Source organism: Lissotriton vulgaris, chromosome 2_1 (assembly GCF_964263255.1).
Source record: "Lissotriton vulgaris chromosome 2_1, aLisVul1.2, whole genome shotgun sequence".
NCBI classification, from domain to species: domain Eukaryota; kingdom Metazoa; phylum Chordata; class Amphibia; order Caudata; family Salamandridae; genus Lissotriton; species Lissotriton vulgaris.
The window spans coordinates 740,972,881-740,989,215 of NC_141687.1; positions in this window are offsets into that span (position 1 = coordinate 740,972,881).

The window sequence follows — 16,335 nt, forward strand, 5'->3', positions numbered from 1 at the left end:
CCCAGCGCTTCACTCGACCAGCTGACTTGCGCCCGCTCTTGCGACACAGTGCCTCGCTCGGCCAGCTGAATTGCGCCTGCTCTTGCTATTACAACGTCTCACCTGCCATCCAACGGAATTGCACCCAATCTTGCGGTACAGCGACAGACGGCTGCTACGGAGCTCACGAAATGGCGGTCGGCTCCACAGACTTGGGCCTGGCCTGCAAGGATGGCTCTGGGCAACCGTGGAACTCGGACGCTTCACTGCTAGGGCATGGGCCCCATTCCCAAAAGAGTCCCCTCAGCCTTAAAGATTCTACAACAGTCACCGGGACCCCCGACTCCCGCAGACTTCCGGTGGGGAGCGACTGCCATGATTGCTCGCGGAATGGCCACGACGTAGCCACGGGGTGCTCTCATGCTGACGCCAGCTTCAGTCTGAAACATCCAGAAACACTGTAGACTATCAATTCGATCAGTTCCGGTGGAGCCCCAACGTGACCCGGTAGAGAAGAACTTGCCCTCCCCTCTTTGACTGATGGTTCTCGTTGCCTGTCCCTTCTGTTGTCATTTAACAGAACTTTTTGGACTGCTGAAAGGGGTTGTGTTCCGATCGCTGGTTGGTGGAGACATTTTGACTATATTCTGGACCTGCGTTGTCGCGTAATGCGTCATATGACGCGCCGCATTAGCGCACCCGGAAGTGCTCCGGTGCGCGAGGCGCAGCTTCCCGGAAGCGATCCAGGGCGCGGCGCGGCGCGCAGCGCGTAATGTAAGCATCAATTCTTACGTGAAGCAGTTTATTCTTTATGCAGCAGTGGCAAACATTGCCCGACGCGTTTCGGAACCAGCCGGTTCCTTGGTCACGGGTCAGTTGTAAATACACAGTGTTTGGGTGATATAGTGCAAAACGATAAAAAGAGGACTACGGATTTTACTCAGCCCATTGTTTTCTCTTAGATACTGAGTCGCCATGTTGGAACAGTATTTTTAAACTAAACATCCATAGTCAATACTTATAATATTTACATATTTTCGCTGTGATTTGTTTTACATATGATTAATGCATTTATAACCAGTTTTAAATCAACCTATCACATTTTGAGATAAAAGATCTCTAAACTTCACATGATATTGAAAATTGTTGTAGTTCTCATAGCCCAAGTGGGCGTAAATTTTGGATGACATGCGATTCATGTATTTTATCAAAAATGTGTACTATTTACAAACTTTGATACAATTCTGCCCAAGTGGGCATATGGATCACGGCTTAGTTTGACTGTCATATTTAGAAAAAATTATATAAATTGTACAATTCCGCCCATGTGGGCTGAAACGATTTGTTTCTCTCAATGTTCCTTCAAAGCTCAGAATTTCTTCATACTGGGCAAAACACTCCGTCTTCTACAAGTGAATAATGTGCAAATCAATTAAAGTTGGTCAAATACCATTTTTTAAATACATGTTTAACAAACTCTGAATAGCAACACAGCGGTACAATTCCATTCATATAATATGAAAAACACAATGCAGTTCTCAGCCTAGGTGGAGCGCCAATTCCTCATCCTTATTGATCCCTCCAGGCTGCATAGTTTCGTATTTAATGATTAGTCGTGACTCTAGCCTACGCAATTCTTGTTCCCTATTTCGACCCCTTTCAGATATTGGAATTGAGTCTAGGGCACAATATTGTAACAAGTTTGCATTTCCCTTATGGTATTTTTGGAAGTGGCGAGCAATTGGATACTGTTTATCATCATTGGGGATAGCTCGCATGTGCTATAGTATGCGTAATTTCACTGGCTTTATGGTGCTACCAATATACACCAATTTACAGGGGCATATTAGGGCATAAACACAGAACTCTGTCTTCCAATTTAAATGCTTCGAGATGATAAATGGTTTCTGGTTTCCTGAAAGTGTGATTTGTTTACAGTTGTTACTAAATTTTCACGCTTTACAGGAGAAGCATTTGAAAAAGCCTTGGATGGATGTTTTTTTCTTTTCATATGGCAAATTGCTATTGCAAAGTATGTCTTGTAACGCTGGACATCGCCTGTAAGTAATACTGGGATAAACATCAATACAGTTTTTTATAGTTGTATCTGTTCCTAGTACATGCCAAAATGTACTTATACATTTTCTCACTTCTTAAGTCTGATTATTGAAGGTGGTGATAAATCTCACTGGTTCATTCTTATTACTCTCTTCCTTTTCAGCAAGTAAGTCCTCTCTGTTGATTATGCTCACTTTCTCATATGCTGCCTTTACTGTTTTTTGCGAGTATCCTCGCTCTTTAAATCTTTCTTGCATGATTTTAGCTTCTCTTTGGAAGGTGTCATTGGTGCTACAATTTCTTCTAGCTCTCAACAGCTTCCCGTACGTGATACTGTTGATGAGATTTCTGGGATGGCAACTGACTGCACTCAGAATACTATTCCCTACTGTTTGCTTTCGGAATACCTTACTTTCTAGTTTCAGTTTTTTTGCTCTCACCATTATATCCAGAAATTCTATACTGCCTTTATTTATCGTGCTTGTAAATGCAAGATTCAAGTTGTTCTCATTTAGTTCTTTGACAAAATTTTCAGCTGTGACAGTATCCCCCCTCCAAAGTGTGTGTGTGTGTTTTTTATATATTTTTTTGTTTTGGGGTGGCACCAGAGCAGGTATATATATATATGTTACTCATGCTGTGAAAAGTCTGCTTTATTGTTAATTAGGCCTTTGCGGGGCAAAATCCCGGGGGGAATGTTTTTATTAATAATGGGTGGCCCTGAGGGGGGCCTACTCCTCTGACCAGGCCTTGGCTGAAATACTCTGTAATGAGATAACCAGACAAGAGGCACACCCTTCTCGTACATCATGGTCAAGACATGGTAAGAACTTCCCCTCAGCATCAGATGAACCCCCACACTGAAAGCATTCAGGAAGAGCCATAACACTTGCCTTTTCGAATGACGAAAGCTGCACAAATCCCCCCCACATACTCCCCCAGCACCTGGATATCCTCACAGGTGAATAGTCTTCCTACAATGCTTCACAACCAACCAAAAAGAGATGTTGAAAGTTTCTGTTTTTAACATATGAGCAAATCAGATACGTTTGCATGTACACGCAGCGAGAGGCAATTATTAAAGATGACTTGCTTTCGCAAGACCCCGAAAGGCTTCTTCCAGAAGCCTTTCGGGGTCACTGCACTGCAAGACCCCATTTAATGATTATCCAGGCTCTGAAGCGTAAACACATCAGAAATCATCTCTCATCACTTTCTCTTCTTTTTAGTGTATTGTATGTGGCAGACTGCGTGACCCTGTGTCCAGTGCCCTTGAAGGCCCTGGAGACTGCCACGCCCCAATACCAGCTTCTGCAGTGTCCCGAAGCTGCGCGGCCACTTCCCAACATTTAAAAGCCCCGGGGGAGGTGTAAATTAATCGAGACTGAATACGTTGGTACAGCCCACTGTGCTTACGCTCCTAGGAAAGCACAACAACAGTATATGGTCCAGATTTCCATTGTAATGATTTTTGTTCCAGGTCTAGTTGTCAGATCGGCACACACAGTCCCTCTTGGCTGGTATACACCACCACCACACCCATCCAGCGCATCCGTCACTACACACGTGACCTTATCTGCGCTACCAGGAAAACACAACAACAGTATTTGGTCCAGATTTCCAATGTAGTGATTTCTTAGTTCCAGATCTAATTGTCAGATCAGCACACAGCCCCTCATGGCTGGTATACACCCACAGCACACCCATCCAGTGCATCCATCACTACACACGTGACCCTATCTATAAAAAAGACGGAGCGTACAATGCCCCCACGGTCCTGCTGACTCCTCGTGTCCTTCTGGATCCGGCATTGCTTTGACACATGGGGAGATGCTAAGTTGCATGTGGAAATGCAATCTTGTTTGGATTTTGAAAGTGAGAACAGATTTCACTGCTGTGTTTTTCAAAGTTCAAACTAAGTTTGCTATGGGAGGGCGGGAGCCGCAAGACTTCGCCCTCTCATAGCAAACAGAAGTATCCACACACTTTTAATTTTGTAGGGGGCGTGGACGCACAAGTGGCGCAAGGGGGTTGTAAATGTGGTACACAGTGTTTTGTTTTAGTTTGCTTTCCTTTCTGTCTTGTAGAGGATCCAGGGTAAATATAACGGTTTTTGTACAGCCAGTACCTTTCAGCGCTACTCTCAAACGGCTTTCTGCCTGTTACCATAGTAATAGTTCATGGAACACTTGCCTGAGCAAAGAGGTTAGAAGTTCACCACAATATGTTGCTAATTGAAATAGTTACGGTGTTGGAGATTTATATTTTTTTCATAGGAACCGTTAGTCGTAGAAGAAGTCAGTGGAAAATTACTGTTAGCGATTCCTTCCTGTTCGGGGGGTATTATGGTATTGTGCTCCAAGCGGGACTTTACGAAACTTAATGTTCATTGGCTGTGAAGTATTAAAAGTATACGTTTTTGGCAGTCATTCCTTCCTCCTGTGCGGAACAACATGGACATTTTATTGGCTAAAGTGTTCCGAGCACAAGTTTGCTCCTTATTGGGTGGGAACGGTTCACTTTTGTCAGTGATATTGTGACGTATTTCCAAAGGTGTATGGGAAAAGAAAGTAGTAGAGGGCAGGTTGGGAACACTATTAACTCTGTACAGTGCCCATAAGGTGGTGGAGAGGGATTATGAGGGATTTTTTTTTTATACTTTTCAAGGGACATTTATATATTTGCTGTGTGGTGTATAAATCACGGCGGAAAAATGACTGTGTCTTGCGCTGTTTTTTTTAATTAAGTTTGTGGGTGACATACTTCTTAGGAGTACTATTTACTTATAATGTGGTGTTTACTTTCCTGAGGGGGGCGTGTGGTTGTGCAGCAAAAAATTCAGTCTAGGTTTGAAACAGTTTTTATTAAGCAAATACAAATAAACTTTCTTCAGAAACTGTTGCTGTATATATGAAAGGGGTGACAATTAAAAATGGAATTTCATAAAATATCAGTAAAGCAGGCTATATCCTTCTTTTTTTGGGTACAGTTTGTACAAGTGTTGCGCCACATTCTTGATGATGTAAGAGGGAATCAGTTACTTTTAGATATAGTAGAATAGAAGTGCTACAACAAACACTACAGCACTATATTATCTAAGATCAAGAGAACAAGTAAAAAATAGTTAAATACAAGTGACTTCATATTACATAGAAATGTATGCATTATTATTTTTCAAATTTGTATTCTGTACAATTCAGGAACGTTCCATCGTAGTGCTTAGAGGTTGCAGACTGTTCCGCTAACAAATCACATACTCACTAAAGAATATATAGGATGGTACTCTTATAATATTCAGTACAGGTCCTATATATACTTTAGGGAGATGGTGAATAGGAACAGCAAATACGAATAGAAATTAGAAAATACCATTCAGAAATGTAGGGTTTATTAAATATTTAAAGTACCAAAGTATGCTTGCTAGCTATATTTTTTTTAAAAGCAGTTTCATAAAAGATGTTTCTTGAAAAAAATATTTGATCAAGTACTTTTTAATATTTGAAAGTTATATTACAGATGGCGCTGAAAAATCTCTCATTCCTCTTCTATAGCAATAGGACAATCTATTATAATATAACGATTGATACCATTGTTACAGTAAAAGAAAAGGAAAATAAAGTTATCTATTTAACAGACCATCCATAATGAAATACTTTTGAGTGGTAATTATTTACCTAACTTCTTTTCTCTGGGAGGTGAAAAAGTTTGATCTTCGTTGCGACGGGTCATAAACTCCTCTGAGATCATGACGGTGAGAATTATAAAATGTATATATTCTCACAGCACATGATCATGAGGGGGAAACAGACTGAAAACTGGAAGCCGGTAACGTTGCTTACATATTGTTACTCTTTGTGACGACGGATCATGAACTCCACTGAGATCATCATAACTGTTAATGTTATAATATACCTATTAACACTATAAGATCTCTAGGGGAAAACATGATACCAATTGGGAGATGGTGACGTTGATTGTATATGTCAAGGTTTGCGTCAACGGGTCACCAACTCCTCTCAAGCGAAGTACAGTGTAAATATTATAATATAAAAAGTCACAATATATAACCTGACAGGAGCCAGAAAAAGAGCAATGTTTGTTGTAATCTATCGGTTTCTAAAAACAAGCTGCTGACGTTACAGAGAAAAAGCGAAAAACATGCAATAAAATGTTTTTGTAGATATAAATGCTTAAATATTGACAAATAGCCACAAATTATAACTAAGTACAATGTCTAAACAACTTACAACTCCGGAATATGTTTATTGACGCAAAAAGAGATTCCGATGCTAGAAAACGGAACCTGCAACACAGATTGGCGATTCAGACATAACTCTCGAAAACTAAACTAATTGCACAGTAGGTGTGGTTTATATAGTTTTTGGTTGTTTAGTAGTCTACGGAAGGAAGATGTGGCTCCGCCTATGTAGATGGCACGTTTTGCAATTTACACATGCCTATGTTTTAACTGTTTTACTTCTGCACGTGTTGGGAAATTTTCCAATCTGTGAAGCTGTAAAGGTTTCGATTTCGATAGTAACACGTATAAGGTATTATTATCTACATACGTTGGAGAGTTTAAAAAGTATTACTCTGTAAACTGTGTTCTTTTCCTTTTCATGATTAAAAACATGTAAGTAGAAGTCTTAAAAAAAATATTGTAAACATTAGAAAAAAAAAAGGATTATTATTTGTTATTATTATTATTCTTAATTTAAAAAATGCTAGCATTTGTAAATCGTAAACCTACCCTCGGAAAGGTGTGATGGTGCTTGGGGCGTTGGGAAGATAAAGCAAGGTATTACTTACAGTGGGATAGTGGTGGGCTAAGATGCTGATGGACTATTGAATCGAACTGTGAACAGTGTTGTTGAAAGTCAGTTATTATAGGTGCTGTGTCATACTTTTACCACACTTATATGTTAATTACTGCTAATTAAGTTGAAAAAATTCTTACAATTATAAGTAGGGCTGCTTGATTTATGATTTTACTGATTTTTACAGATAAATACAAACAGAAAAGTATTTATTTTCCTCTTTGTATTTATTTTAAACTGTGCATGAATACGGAAATTGGGTTATTTTTTAAGCGTTTGTAAATCCTGTCAATGATGAGTAGTAGGGCAATAGGTCTGTTGTTCTAAAAGTAAAAGAGTTAAAACAATAAAAGACTTTTAGAAAAGATCCTTAAAGAGCAATATATATCCTTGTATAATAAAAGTTGCACATTTTAATATGAAGATTGTGTATAGTTTTACATGAGTGAAGACGGTTTGGAAATTAGCAACAGTCTCATAGAAGAGCTAAACGTACATTTCAAAGGCAGCAAAAATGAAGAACAAGAAATTAGTGCTGCACATATCAGCTGTGATTTCCTAGACGAAAGCTTGGATGCTGATTTTGTGGAAGCATTAGATGATATTGAGTTTGATCATATAAATTCTGAAAATAACCAGGAAATTTATATCAATGAAATACCTAATGAAATTATTTTAGAAGCTCTGTTAAATTATGAGATGTTAGAAGAATAAATGTATTATTATATAATAATAATGGTTTGAGCACTATGTAGTAAAACATTCGTTGTAATAAGAGTGTAGCACTTATAGATTAATTTATACATTTTTAAAATGCTTTGCCCAGTCTGTATCCTCTACAATTCCTTCAAAACTTTGACACTATTGTTTTAGTATTGTAGTGAGCCATGCAGCAGGATGTCCTTATCTATGCACTGTGCAAAAAATGAAGGTCTTACAAATTTAGTCAGGCACCATATTGCAGAACTCTAACCGTACAGTCCGTACCCGAGTAATCATGGAGCAAAGTAGGCCTTAGGCCATGGACTGTTTTAAACCCCTATAGACTATGCTTGCAATCTTCTATTCACTTGCAATCTTCTCTTTTATACCTTCAATTCCTAGTCTGTATGAGGTAATTGGAATTTTTATGGTCAATTGTGTCCCCTAACGTAGACCCCAACGGCTCCATGTACGAGTTTCAAGTGCATGTAATTTCCCTCCACAACCGAATCTGATGACGCAAATACATTTGCGTCCAACGTTAACATGTCCTCTATCAGATCCACCATGAATGGATCGATAATTCCGTTCCTAAGTATGCCGTGCCACCGTCTTTATGTGGTGCACTTTCACGTTTTCCTGATCTGCCGAGCTAGGCCCTGATTTCTGTCTTCAAGCCATTTCTGCCTCTGCCTCTGAAAGCTGCAGCCTGGAGATGCATCCCTGACCTCTGCCTTACTTCCTGCCAAGCGAGCGGTGCCCGGCTCGGCCTGGTCTGCCTGCCAAAAACAGTATTTTGCCTTCAAGTTATCAGCATAGCCAGCTCAGCTCCTCGAAAACACATTCCTGTCTAGTGAAATACGAAAACATATCCCCTGACTGCAGAGCAAGGGCCAAGCCTTCCTGTCCTCCCTCATGCAATTCATTGCTCCCGTTGCCATGGTAGGCCCCGTCTTCGAGCCTTTGCACCTAGACAGGCATACATTCAGTATAGAATAGCCTCTGCCCGAAAGACCTTTTACTCTAGAATAAACATCCTCCAAACACCAGATATAAGATATGTTTAGGGACAGGTCGATCTGACATGCCAGACTTCTGTCTTCTCTACTCGTGTCAAAAGTCAGACTCTTAGCTTCCTCTAGATACACGTCATTCACACGTCATATTAGCTGCGCACGCATCCAGGCCTTAGGTTTCAGCTGACTCTGCAAGAATTCTTTAAGCATCCACCCACTAATGACACTTTTCTGTGACGTTTCTAGTTCACGCCTCTGTGCACACCCATATTCACGCCTCTTTGCTACGCACATGTGTTCTTATCATATACATTTCACTTGTCACGCCTACTGTATTCAATACTATTGTGTCATTTTACTATATATGTCATGTACTGTGAATAAATCGTTGACATCTTTTCCTGCCATCATTGCATACCCGAACCCTTGTATTGATGGACGAGATCTCCATTGACTCGAGTCACTTTGTCATTTATGATTAAAGCCCTTATGACTCAGACATCACGGACTCTGCCTCTCATTTGATTGAGCTATTTTCTTGTAACTTATATGGCAAAACAAGTATACGGTTAATTATTTACCACATAATTTGGCGCCCGAATAGGGACCCCTTCCCCACCCCACGCGCCGGTGATGCGTCGCAGACTCTGCCCCCGACTACAGCTGTGACGGACCCCATGCGCATCTGCAGGATTTCCTGTGTCTCCCTCAGGCCTACGGAGGTGACGGAGACTGCGGCCGACATCCAGACGAGGCGGTGAGGAGTGCGGAGGATCCCGACCAGAGCCCAGCCGAGAGAGCAGTGTCCGAGGTATCGAGAGGCCCACCAGTAGAGTCGAGGCGCATGCGTAGTGCGCGGCAGAAGCAGTGACGTCAGTCCAGTCCAGTCCAGTCGTGTTTCCGAGGCCTTCCGTTCCGTGCTTCCCGGTGAGTACCGTTGCTGGGGACGCATCTAGACAGGTACATTAATTTGTGTCCGGTCAAGACGGGTTTGGGTACACAGACCCGGTCTGCACTGTTTTAGCAGTGTATCTGTACTGTTTAGCAGTGCATCAAGTATTCAAGTATATAGTTGTTATTCGTTTAGAAATGTTTCAATGTGTTTTAATGTCGTGGTATGAGTGATTGTTCGCATTATTCTTACTGTGTTTATTGTGTATAGTGTCTAGATTGAGGTAGCAATGCCTTTTATTCTCAAAATTACGACAGATAGGAACTAGAAAAGGGATACTCGAGGAAGCTGTTCCCATCCCACCCAGGGACACTCCTGGGCATTTTATGTACCACAAGAACGGCTTAGATGCCATATTATTTCTCGATTTGTGGGCAGACTACACGAAAGACTTGGCAGAGAATCAGAGGTGGCCCGTTACAGGGACATGGGATGCCGAGTGCATCATGAGAGTAGAAGAAGCGTTGTGGAAGAAGAAAGCCAGACAGTCACAGAAAGATGCCATTGAATTATGGCGTAAAGAAGCACATAGACGGACAGAGAAAGCACTCAGAAAAGCAGATAAAAGTAGAGAGGAGTCTGAAAAAGCCAAAGAAAAAGAACTACTAGAAGAAGGAGAACGAGTTAAAATGGAACAACACGACAGACAGAGTAATGCCATTTTGACAGGATTGTATCCAGTCCTGGCCGAGGGCCTGCCCAAGGCGACCCCGGAAATACCAAAAGATCTGCCCCCTCCATTGGTTCCGACTAAATTACGTCATAAGACCGCAGCAGACATTTTCCTTTCTTCCTATTTAGACGATGTAGCTCCCGCATATACCAATGTACCTGCCCATGTACCACCTGCTAACAATAACCTACCACCTGATAATCTTCAGCCCCAAGGTCCTCAACAGCAGACCCCTCCCAGACCGCTTCCTCCCGGTCCGCTTCCTGCACCCGTACCCGTTGTTCCCCCTACTATTCATCCGCTTAATCCTTTTGGGACTAGCACCATTCAGATCCCAACCCAGTTACAACAAATACCGACCCTACAGCCAGGTTATGCTCAAGCCTCCGCCTCAGGAGGTGCTACAGGAGGTTATCAAACTCCACCACAGTTACATCGAGTGACAATGAGAGAATTCGCAATGTTGCGGACACCTAAAGGTGCCCCGGCAGAACAGCTTAGAGAACAGCTTACAGATTGCAGATATGACACAGTGCCTGGTACAACAGGACCCATGTTGTTAGCGTCCCTACGTCTAAGACGTGTTACAGATTATTTGCAATTACTACCAGAAATGCCAGACCATCTAGACAAATTGTATCATTTTATTAGAACAGGAGAAGGACCGGATAGTGTTGGTGAAGCCATGTCACGTCAGAAAGTTGAGAACAAAGGTTTAATTATGCAATTTTTGGTTAATTGTTTGATAGGAGAACAAGATCAGGCAGGTTTTCCACAAGTTGAGATGAATAGATTGACCAGATGGAGCCAGAATATTGCGGAGGGTAAACATGATAAAGAGAAATGTGTACATGCTATGGTTAGAAAGATCTGTAAAGAAATAATAGATATACATGCCCGTCGAGAATCTGAAGAGCCACTCGAATCAGACGATCCAACCTCTTCGCAGGAGGAGGATGAATCAGATAATCTAGCAGAAACCTCGCAACAGTCAGATACAAAAATGATAGCATATGTAGGTAGAGAGAAACTCCCTAGATCGTACCCTCTTGATAGGCCCTTCGATAGACCCATTCGTTTAGAAAACAAGAAACGTTACCTTTGTCCGATACCAGAGCGATGTACCCTTGAACATGTATTCCAAATGACTGATAAAGTATTAAAAGAAAGGATAGGTTACCAAGAACTCAATACCTTACGTGAGCAGGAACTAGCCCGGTCCGCAGTACAGTGGGCCGGAGATGAGAGCATATATAAAGACGATTCAGTAGTGCAAAAGTTTTTGAGTCTTACTCCAGAAGAACAGCGATTAGCTGGTATATACATGACCCAACACCTCATTATACAGTATGAAAATCAAGCATCCGATCCAGGTCCGTTATATAATTTACTGCAAGACTTACTCCTAAGAAGATGGAGAGGTCTAGGTACCGATCTGATTGAAACGATTTTAGAACAACGTCACAAATATAGAACTTTCTTAACTCCACATCTCGTTTCCGTTCCACCTCCAGTCCGGAAACCATTTCACTTTGACTTTGACAAACAGAATCCTTTACGAGAAGTACATCCAGTCAGGAATACTGATGATACCCTTACACGTGTGTATGTATACACGCCCATAACTAAAATGGAATTATTGGAAATGAAGAAAATAGTGCCCAGTCATGATAAAGACCCTGCAGGTTTTCACCGTGAAATAAAAGACATGTTACTCATGGGAGATTACACCTATCCCGACATTATGAAAATATTGAAAGTGTTATTGCCTGGCGGTATTTACGAGAAACTCAAAGAAAAAGAATGGGAGGTGGGAGACCAAAAGATTGATTGGGCTGCATTAGAAACAGAAGAAACAACTCGAACCCCAGGTTTAGGTCTTGGGGATAAAACTAAAGCATTACCAGGATTGTTAGTACAGGTTTTGCCAAGGTTGTTAGCAACTAAAAAGTAGGACTGGGATGCTATCTCAGCCTGCAAACAGAAACCCGATGAAGACACTAGTGATTTTTATTCCCGATTTGAGAAATGTTTTATTATTATTAGTGGCCTGAAAGCAAGTAGCGAGTCATACCCACACCTTTTTGTATCCAAATTAGTCGAGAATTCATTGCTCCAGGTTAAGAACTGTGTACTGAAAGTCGAGAGCACATGGCAAGCTAATTCGCCTTCACAAATGTTACAAATGTTACAGTATCACCAGAACAGAATCAGGGAAGAACATGACCACGAACAGAGACGTATGAAAGACACGAAAATGAAAATGCTAGTTGCTCAGTCAGTTCCAGGTGACGGTCATAAAAGGGGTACGACACAATCACAGTCCAATAATACAGCAGCTCCTGTTAAAGGGACATGCAACTATTGTAAACAGCCAGGTCACTATGTTAACGATTGTGCAGTTTTGAAAGACAATATAGCCACAGGTAAAACTAAAGAGAGACCGCGTCCTCCTAGACAGGACCAGGTCCAACAACACGTTCCACAGAATATACAGCCTATGCAGATACCACAACAGACAGTAGCGGTACCACAGCCACAGCCCATTGCCGCAACACAACATGTCACACAGCAGATGTACCAGTATGCACAATCCGACTACCCCGATTACCAGCAATACACATGAAACAGCCTAGAGAGGGAGGTTGGCTTGCCTCTTATTGAGGTTCCTGTAGATCAAGAGGGTCCTTATGTACATAGTCAGGTATTAGGGAAAGATAGAAAGTTTTTGATTGACACAGGGGCAAGCAGGACAACCATCAGTCACGACGAGGTTCCAGGGGCACCCCTCTCAGGCTCGCAAAATGTTTCCCTTGGATTTTCAGGAAAGCCTATTGTTAACGAAGTATCGAAACCAGTTCCCCTTGCAGTTGGTCCATTGTCCCGCACCACAGATTTATTGCTCACGAAATCATGTCCTGAAAACTTACTTGGTATCAAGACTCTGAAAGCTCTAGGAGCTGTAATTTGTTGTTCTCCGGAAGGAGTAAGGTTGTTCCTTCGTGATTTCAAGGGACATTATGTATTGAGAGATTTTGACCCCAGGTTGCAGAATGTTCCTGCACATTTATGGGCGAAAGGCCCCACTGATGTAGGTTGTATGCACATTACTCCATATCGTGTCACACTCAAACCAGGAGTAGTACTACCACGCATTCGACAATACAAGTTACCACCAGATGCTGTAGTGGCCTTACTGAAAATCATTGACGAGCTCATTGCACAAGGAGTGGTTGTAGAAACCGACTCCAATGTTTGTAATTCCCCTATCATTCCAATTCTTAAACGTACTGATCCAAATGCACCTCCAGTTTATCGATTAGTTATCGATTTACGAGAACTGAATAAATGCATTGTACCACAATATCCCGTGGTCCCAGACATTTCGTCCCTATTGACTGCTATTGATTCCGAAGTGACGTTCTTCACTGTAATCGATCTCAAGAACGCCTTCTTTAGTGTTCCTATTGACCCCGAAAGCCAATACCTCTTCGGATTCTGTTTAAATGGCCGAAGCTTCAAATTTGCACGCGCACCTCAAGGATTCACAGAAAGCCCCAGCATCTACAGCCAAGCATTAAAACGACAACTTGACAGTATTCACATGCCACCTAACACTGCCCTACTTCAATACGTCGATGATCTGTTGATCACCGCCCGTAGCGAACCTGAATGTGAGCAAGCATCACTGACAGTCTTGCTTTTCTTGGCGGACAAGGGACACAAGGTGTCTCCTTCGAAGCTACAATTCTGTGCTCAGCAAGTGGTGTACCTTGGGCACTTGCTGACCAAGTGGGGTAGGCAGCTGACACCTGAACGAATTCAGTTAATTGCACATCTTCCGCAACCCAAGACACAGAAAGAAGTACGAGCCTTCATTGGACTCACTTCTTATTGCAGACAATGGATTCCACAATATGCATTTCTAGCTAAACCACTCATTCAGTTGACAACACAGGAGGCAGCCTCTTCGACTGTTCTCCCTTGGACTCAGGAACATACACAAGCTTTTGACGAATTAAAGAAAGCCTTATGTCAAGCACCAGTTTTAGCAACACCATGTTACAGCAAACCTTTTACACTTTTTGTGACAGAACGCGATGGCACAGCGTTGTCGGTTCTCACTCAGTTACAAGCAGACAAACACAGACCGTGTGCTTATTTTTCGAGTACATTGGATCCAGTAGCCCAGGCCTTGCCTGCGTGCTTGAAATCAGTTGAAGCTACAGCTCTAGCAATTAGACAAAGCGATTCCATTGTATTAGGACATCAATTGACAGTACAAGTTCCACATTCTGTAGAGGTTCTTTTAAACAGAACCCAGACTCAACACTTGACTGTAGCACGACTGACAGGTTATGAATTGACATTATTCCAACCACACATAGAAATCAGACGCTGTAACACACTCAATCCTGCTACACTGTTACCATCGAGCACGACGGATCCCACTCCACATGATTGCGTAGATGTAATTGACACAGTTACGAAAACCAGACAGGACTTGACAGATGTTGCATTACCTGATCCCGACCTGACACTTTATGTGGATGGTTCATGTTTAAGGACAAGTACAGGAGAGTTAGTGGCCGCATATGCAGTGACCACTGAAACTGAAGTCATAGAAACACATCGCATTGACACCCTGTCAGCCCAAGCAGCAGAGCTCATCGCTCTGACACAAGCCTGTATACGTGCCAAGAATCTGAAAGTGAACATATACACAGACTCACGTTATGCATTTGGAGTCGTACACGACTTCGGTGTCCTCTGGCAAGAAAGAGGTTTCTTGACCTCTCACGGTGCCAAGATACAGCATGGTCCCCTTATTCAAGCCCTATTGGAAGCAATACATTTGCCTACAGCCATAGCCATCATGAAGTGCAAGGCACACACGAAAGTCACAGACAAGATTTCTCAGGGCAACGACTTTGCAGATCGGACAGCGAAATATACAGCACTAACCCATATTCAAACGACGGACATGACAAAGACTGACGCAACATCACAGACACATTGCATGACAGTCAGGGACCCCACACTAGATGCCATCGACATACAGACACATGCCACTCCAGATGAAATAAAGAAATGGGCTGAACAAGGAGGGGTCCAGACAGACCAAGGGTGGATGACGAGGGGAAAGACCACATGGTTTCTCCCCGACTCTATGGTTCAAGTCATCGTTAACACAGCACATAGTCCAGCACATTTACGAGAAAAAGCCATGTTAGACAGTGTACAGAACCTTTGGTTCAACAAGCATTTACAAGCAGCAGCAAAACAGCAAGTGCGTACCTGTATGATCTGTTGTCAGTTCAATCCAGGAAAAGGGATTCCCGTAGAACAAGGTGGATTCCATCCTCCCGACTATCCTTTTGAAGTCCTCCAGATGGATTATATCCAAATGGACAGATGCCGAGGATTTAAGTATGTCCTCGTAGTCGTATGTGCCCTATCCAGATGGACAGAAGCATATCCCGTCCCAGATTACACTGCCCCGACCACTGCCAGGCAGTTGGTTCGCGAATTTTTCCCTAGATATGGTTTGCCCCGTGTCATATATTCAGATAACGGTCAGCCATTCTCATCTGAGCTTATGAAGCAGATCTCTCTTCTATTGGGGTACCAGTGGAAGTTTCATTGTGTCCGGCATCCGGAGGCAGCAGGTCTCGTGGAGCGACACAACCAGACTCTGAAAACGCGCCTTGCAAAGGTGTGTAAAGAAAAGGGAGTGGATTGGATAATAGCATTGCCAGTTGCTCTCTTCTATATGCGAATGGTAGCTCACTCTAGAACAGGGCTATCCCCGTATGAGGTGGTCTTCGGTAGACCTCCTAATATGTGGGGGACGCCTCTGCCGCGAAAGATTACTGATGTTGAAAGCACTATGTTAACAGATTACCTTGCTTCCTTGATGTCTGCACTACAATCATGTCGTTCACAGGTCGCGGCAGCCTTCCCAGACAACACCGAGGTGAAGCCACACAAAATCGTCCCTGGTGATCTCGTATACATCCGCAACTTCGATCAGAAGAGCCCGCTGGAGCCCCGCTGGAAGGAGCCGAAGCTTGTTTTGTTAACTACAAGGACTGCAGTCAAGTTGGAGGGCCGTAAGGGCTGGCTCCACTCAAGTCA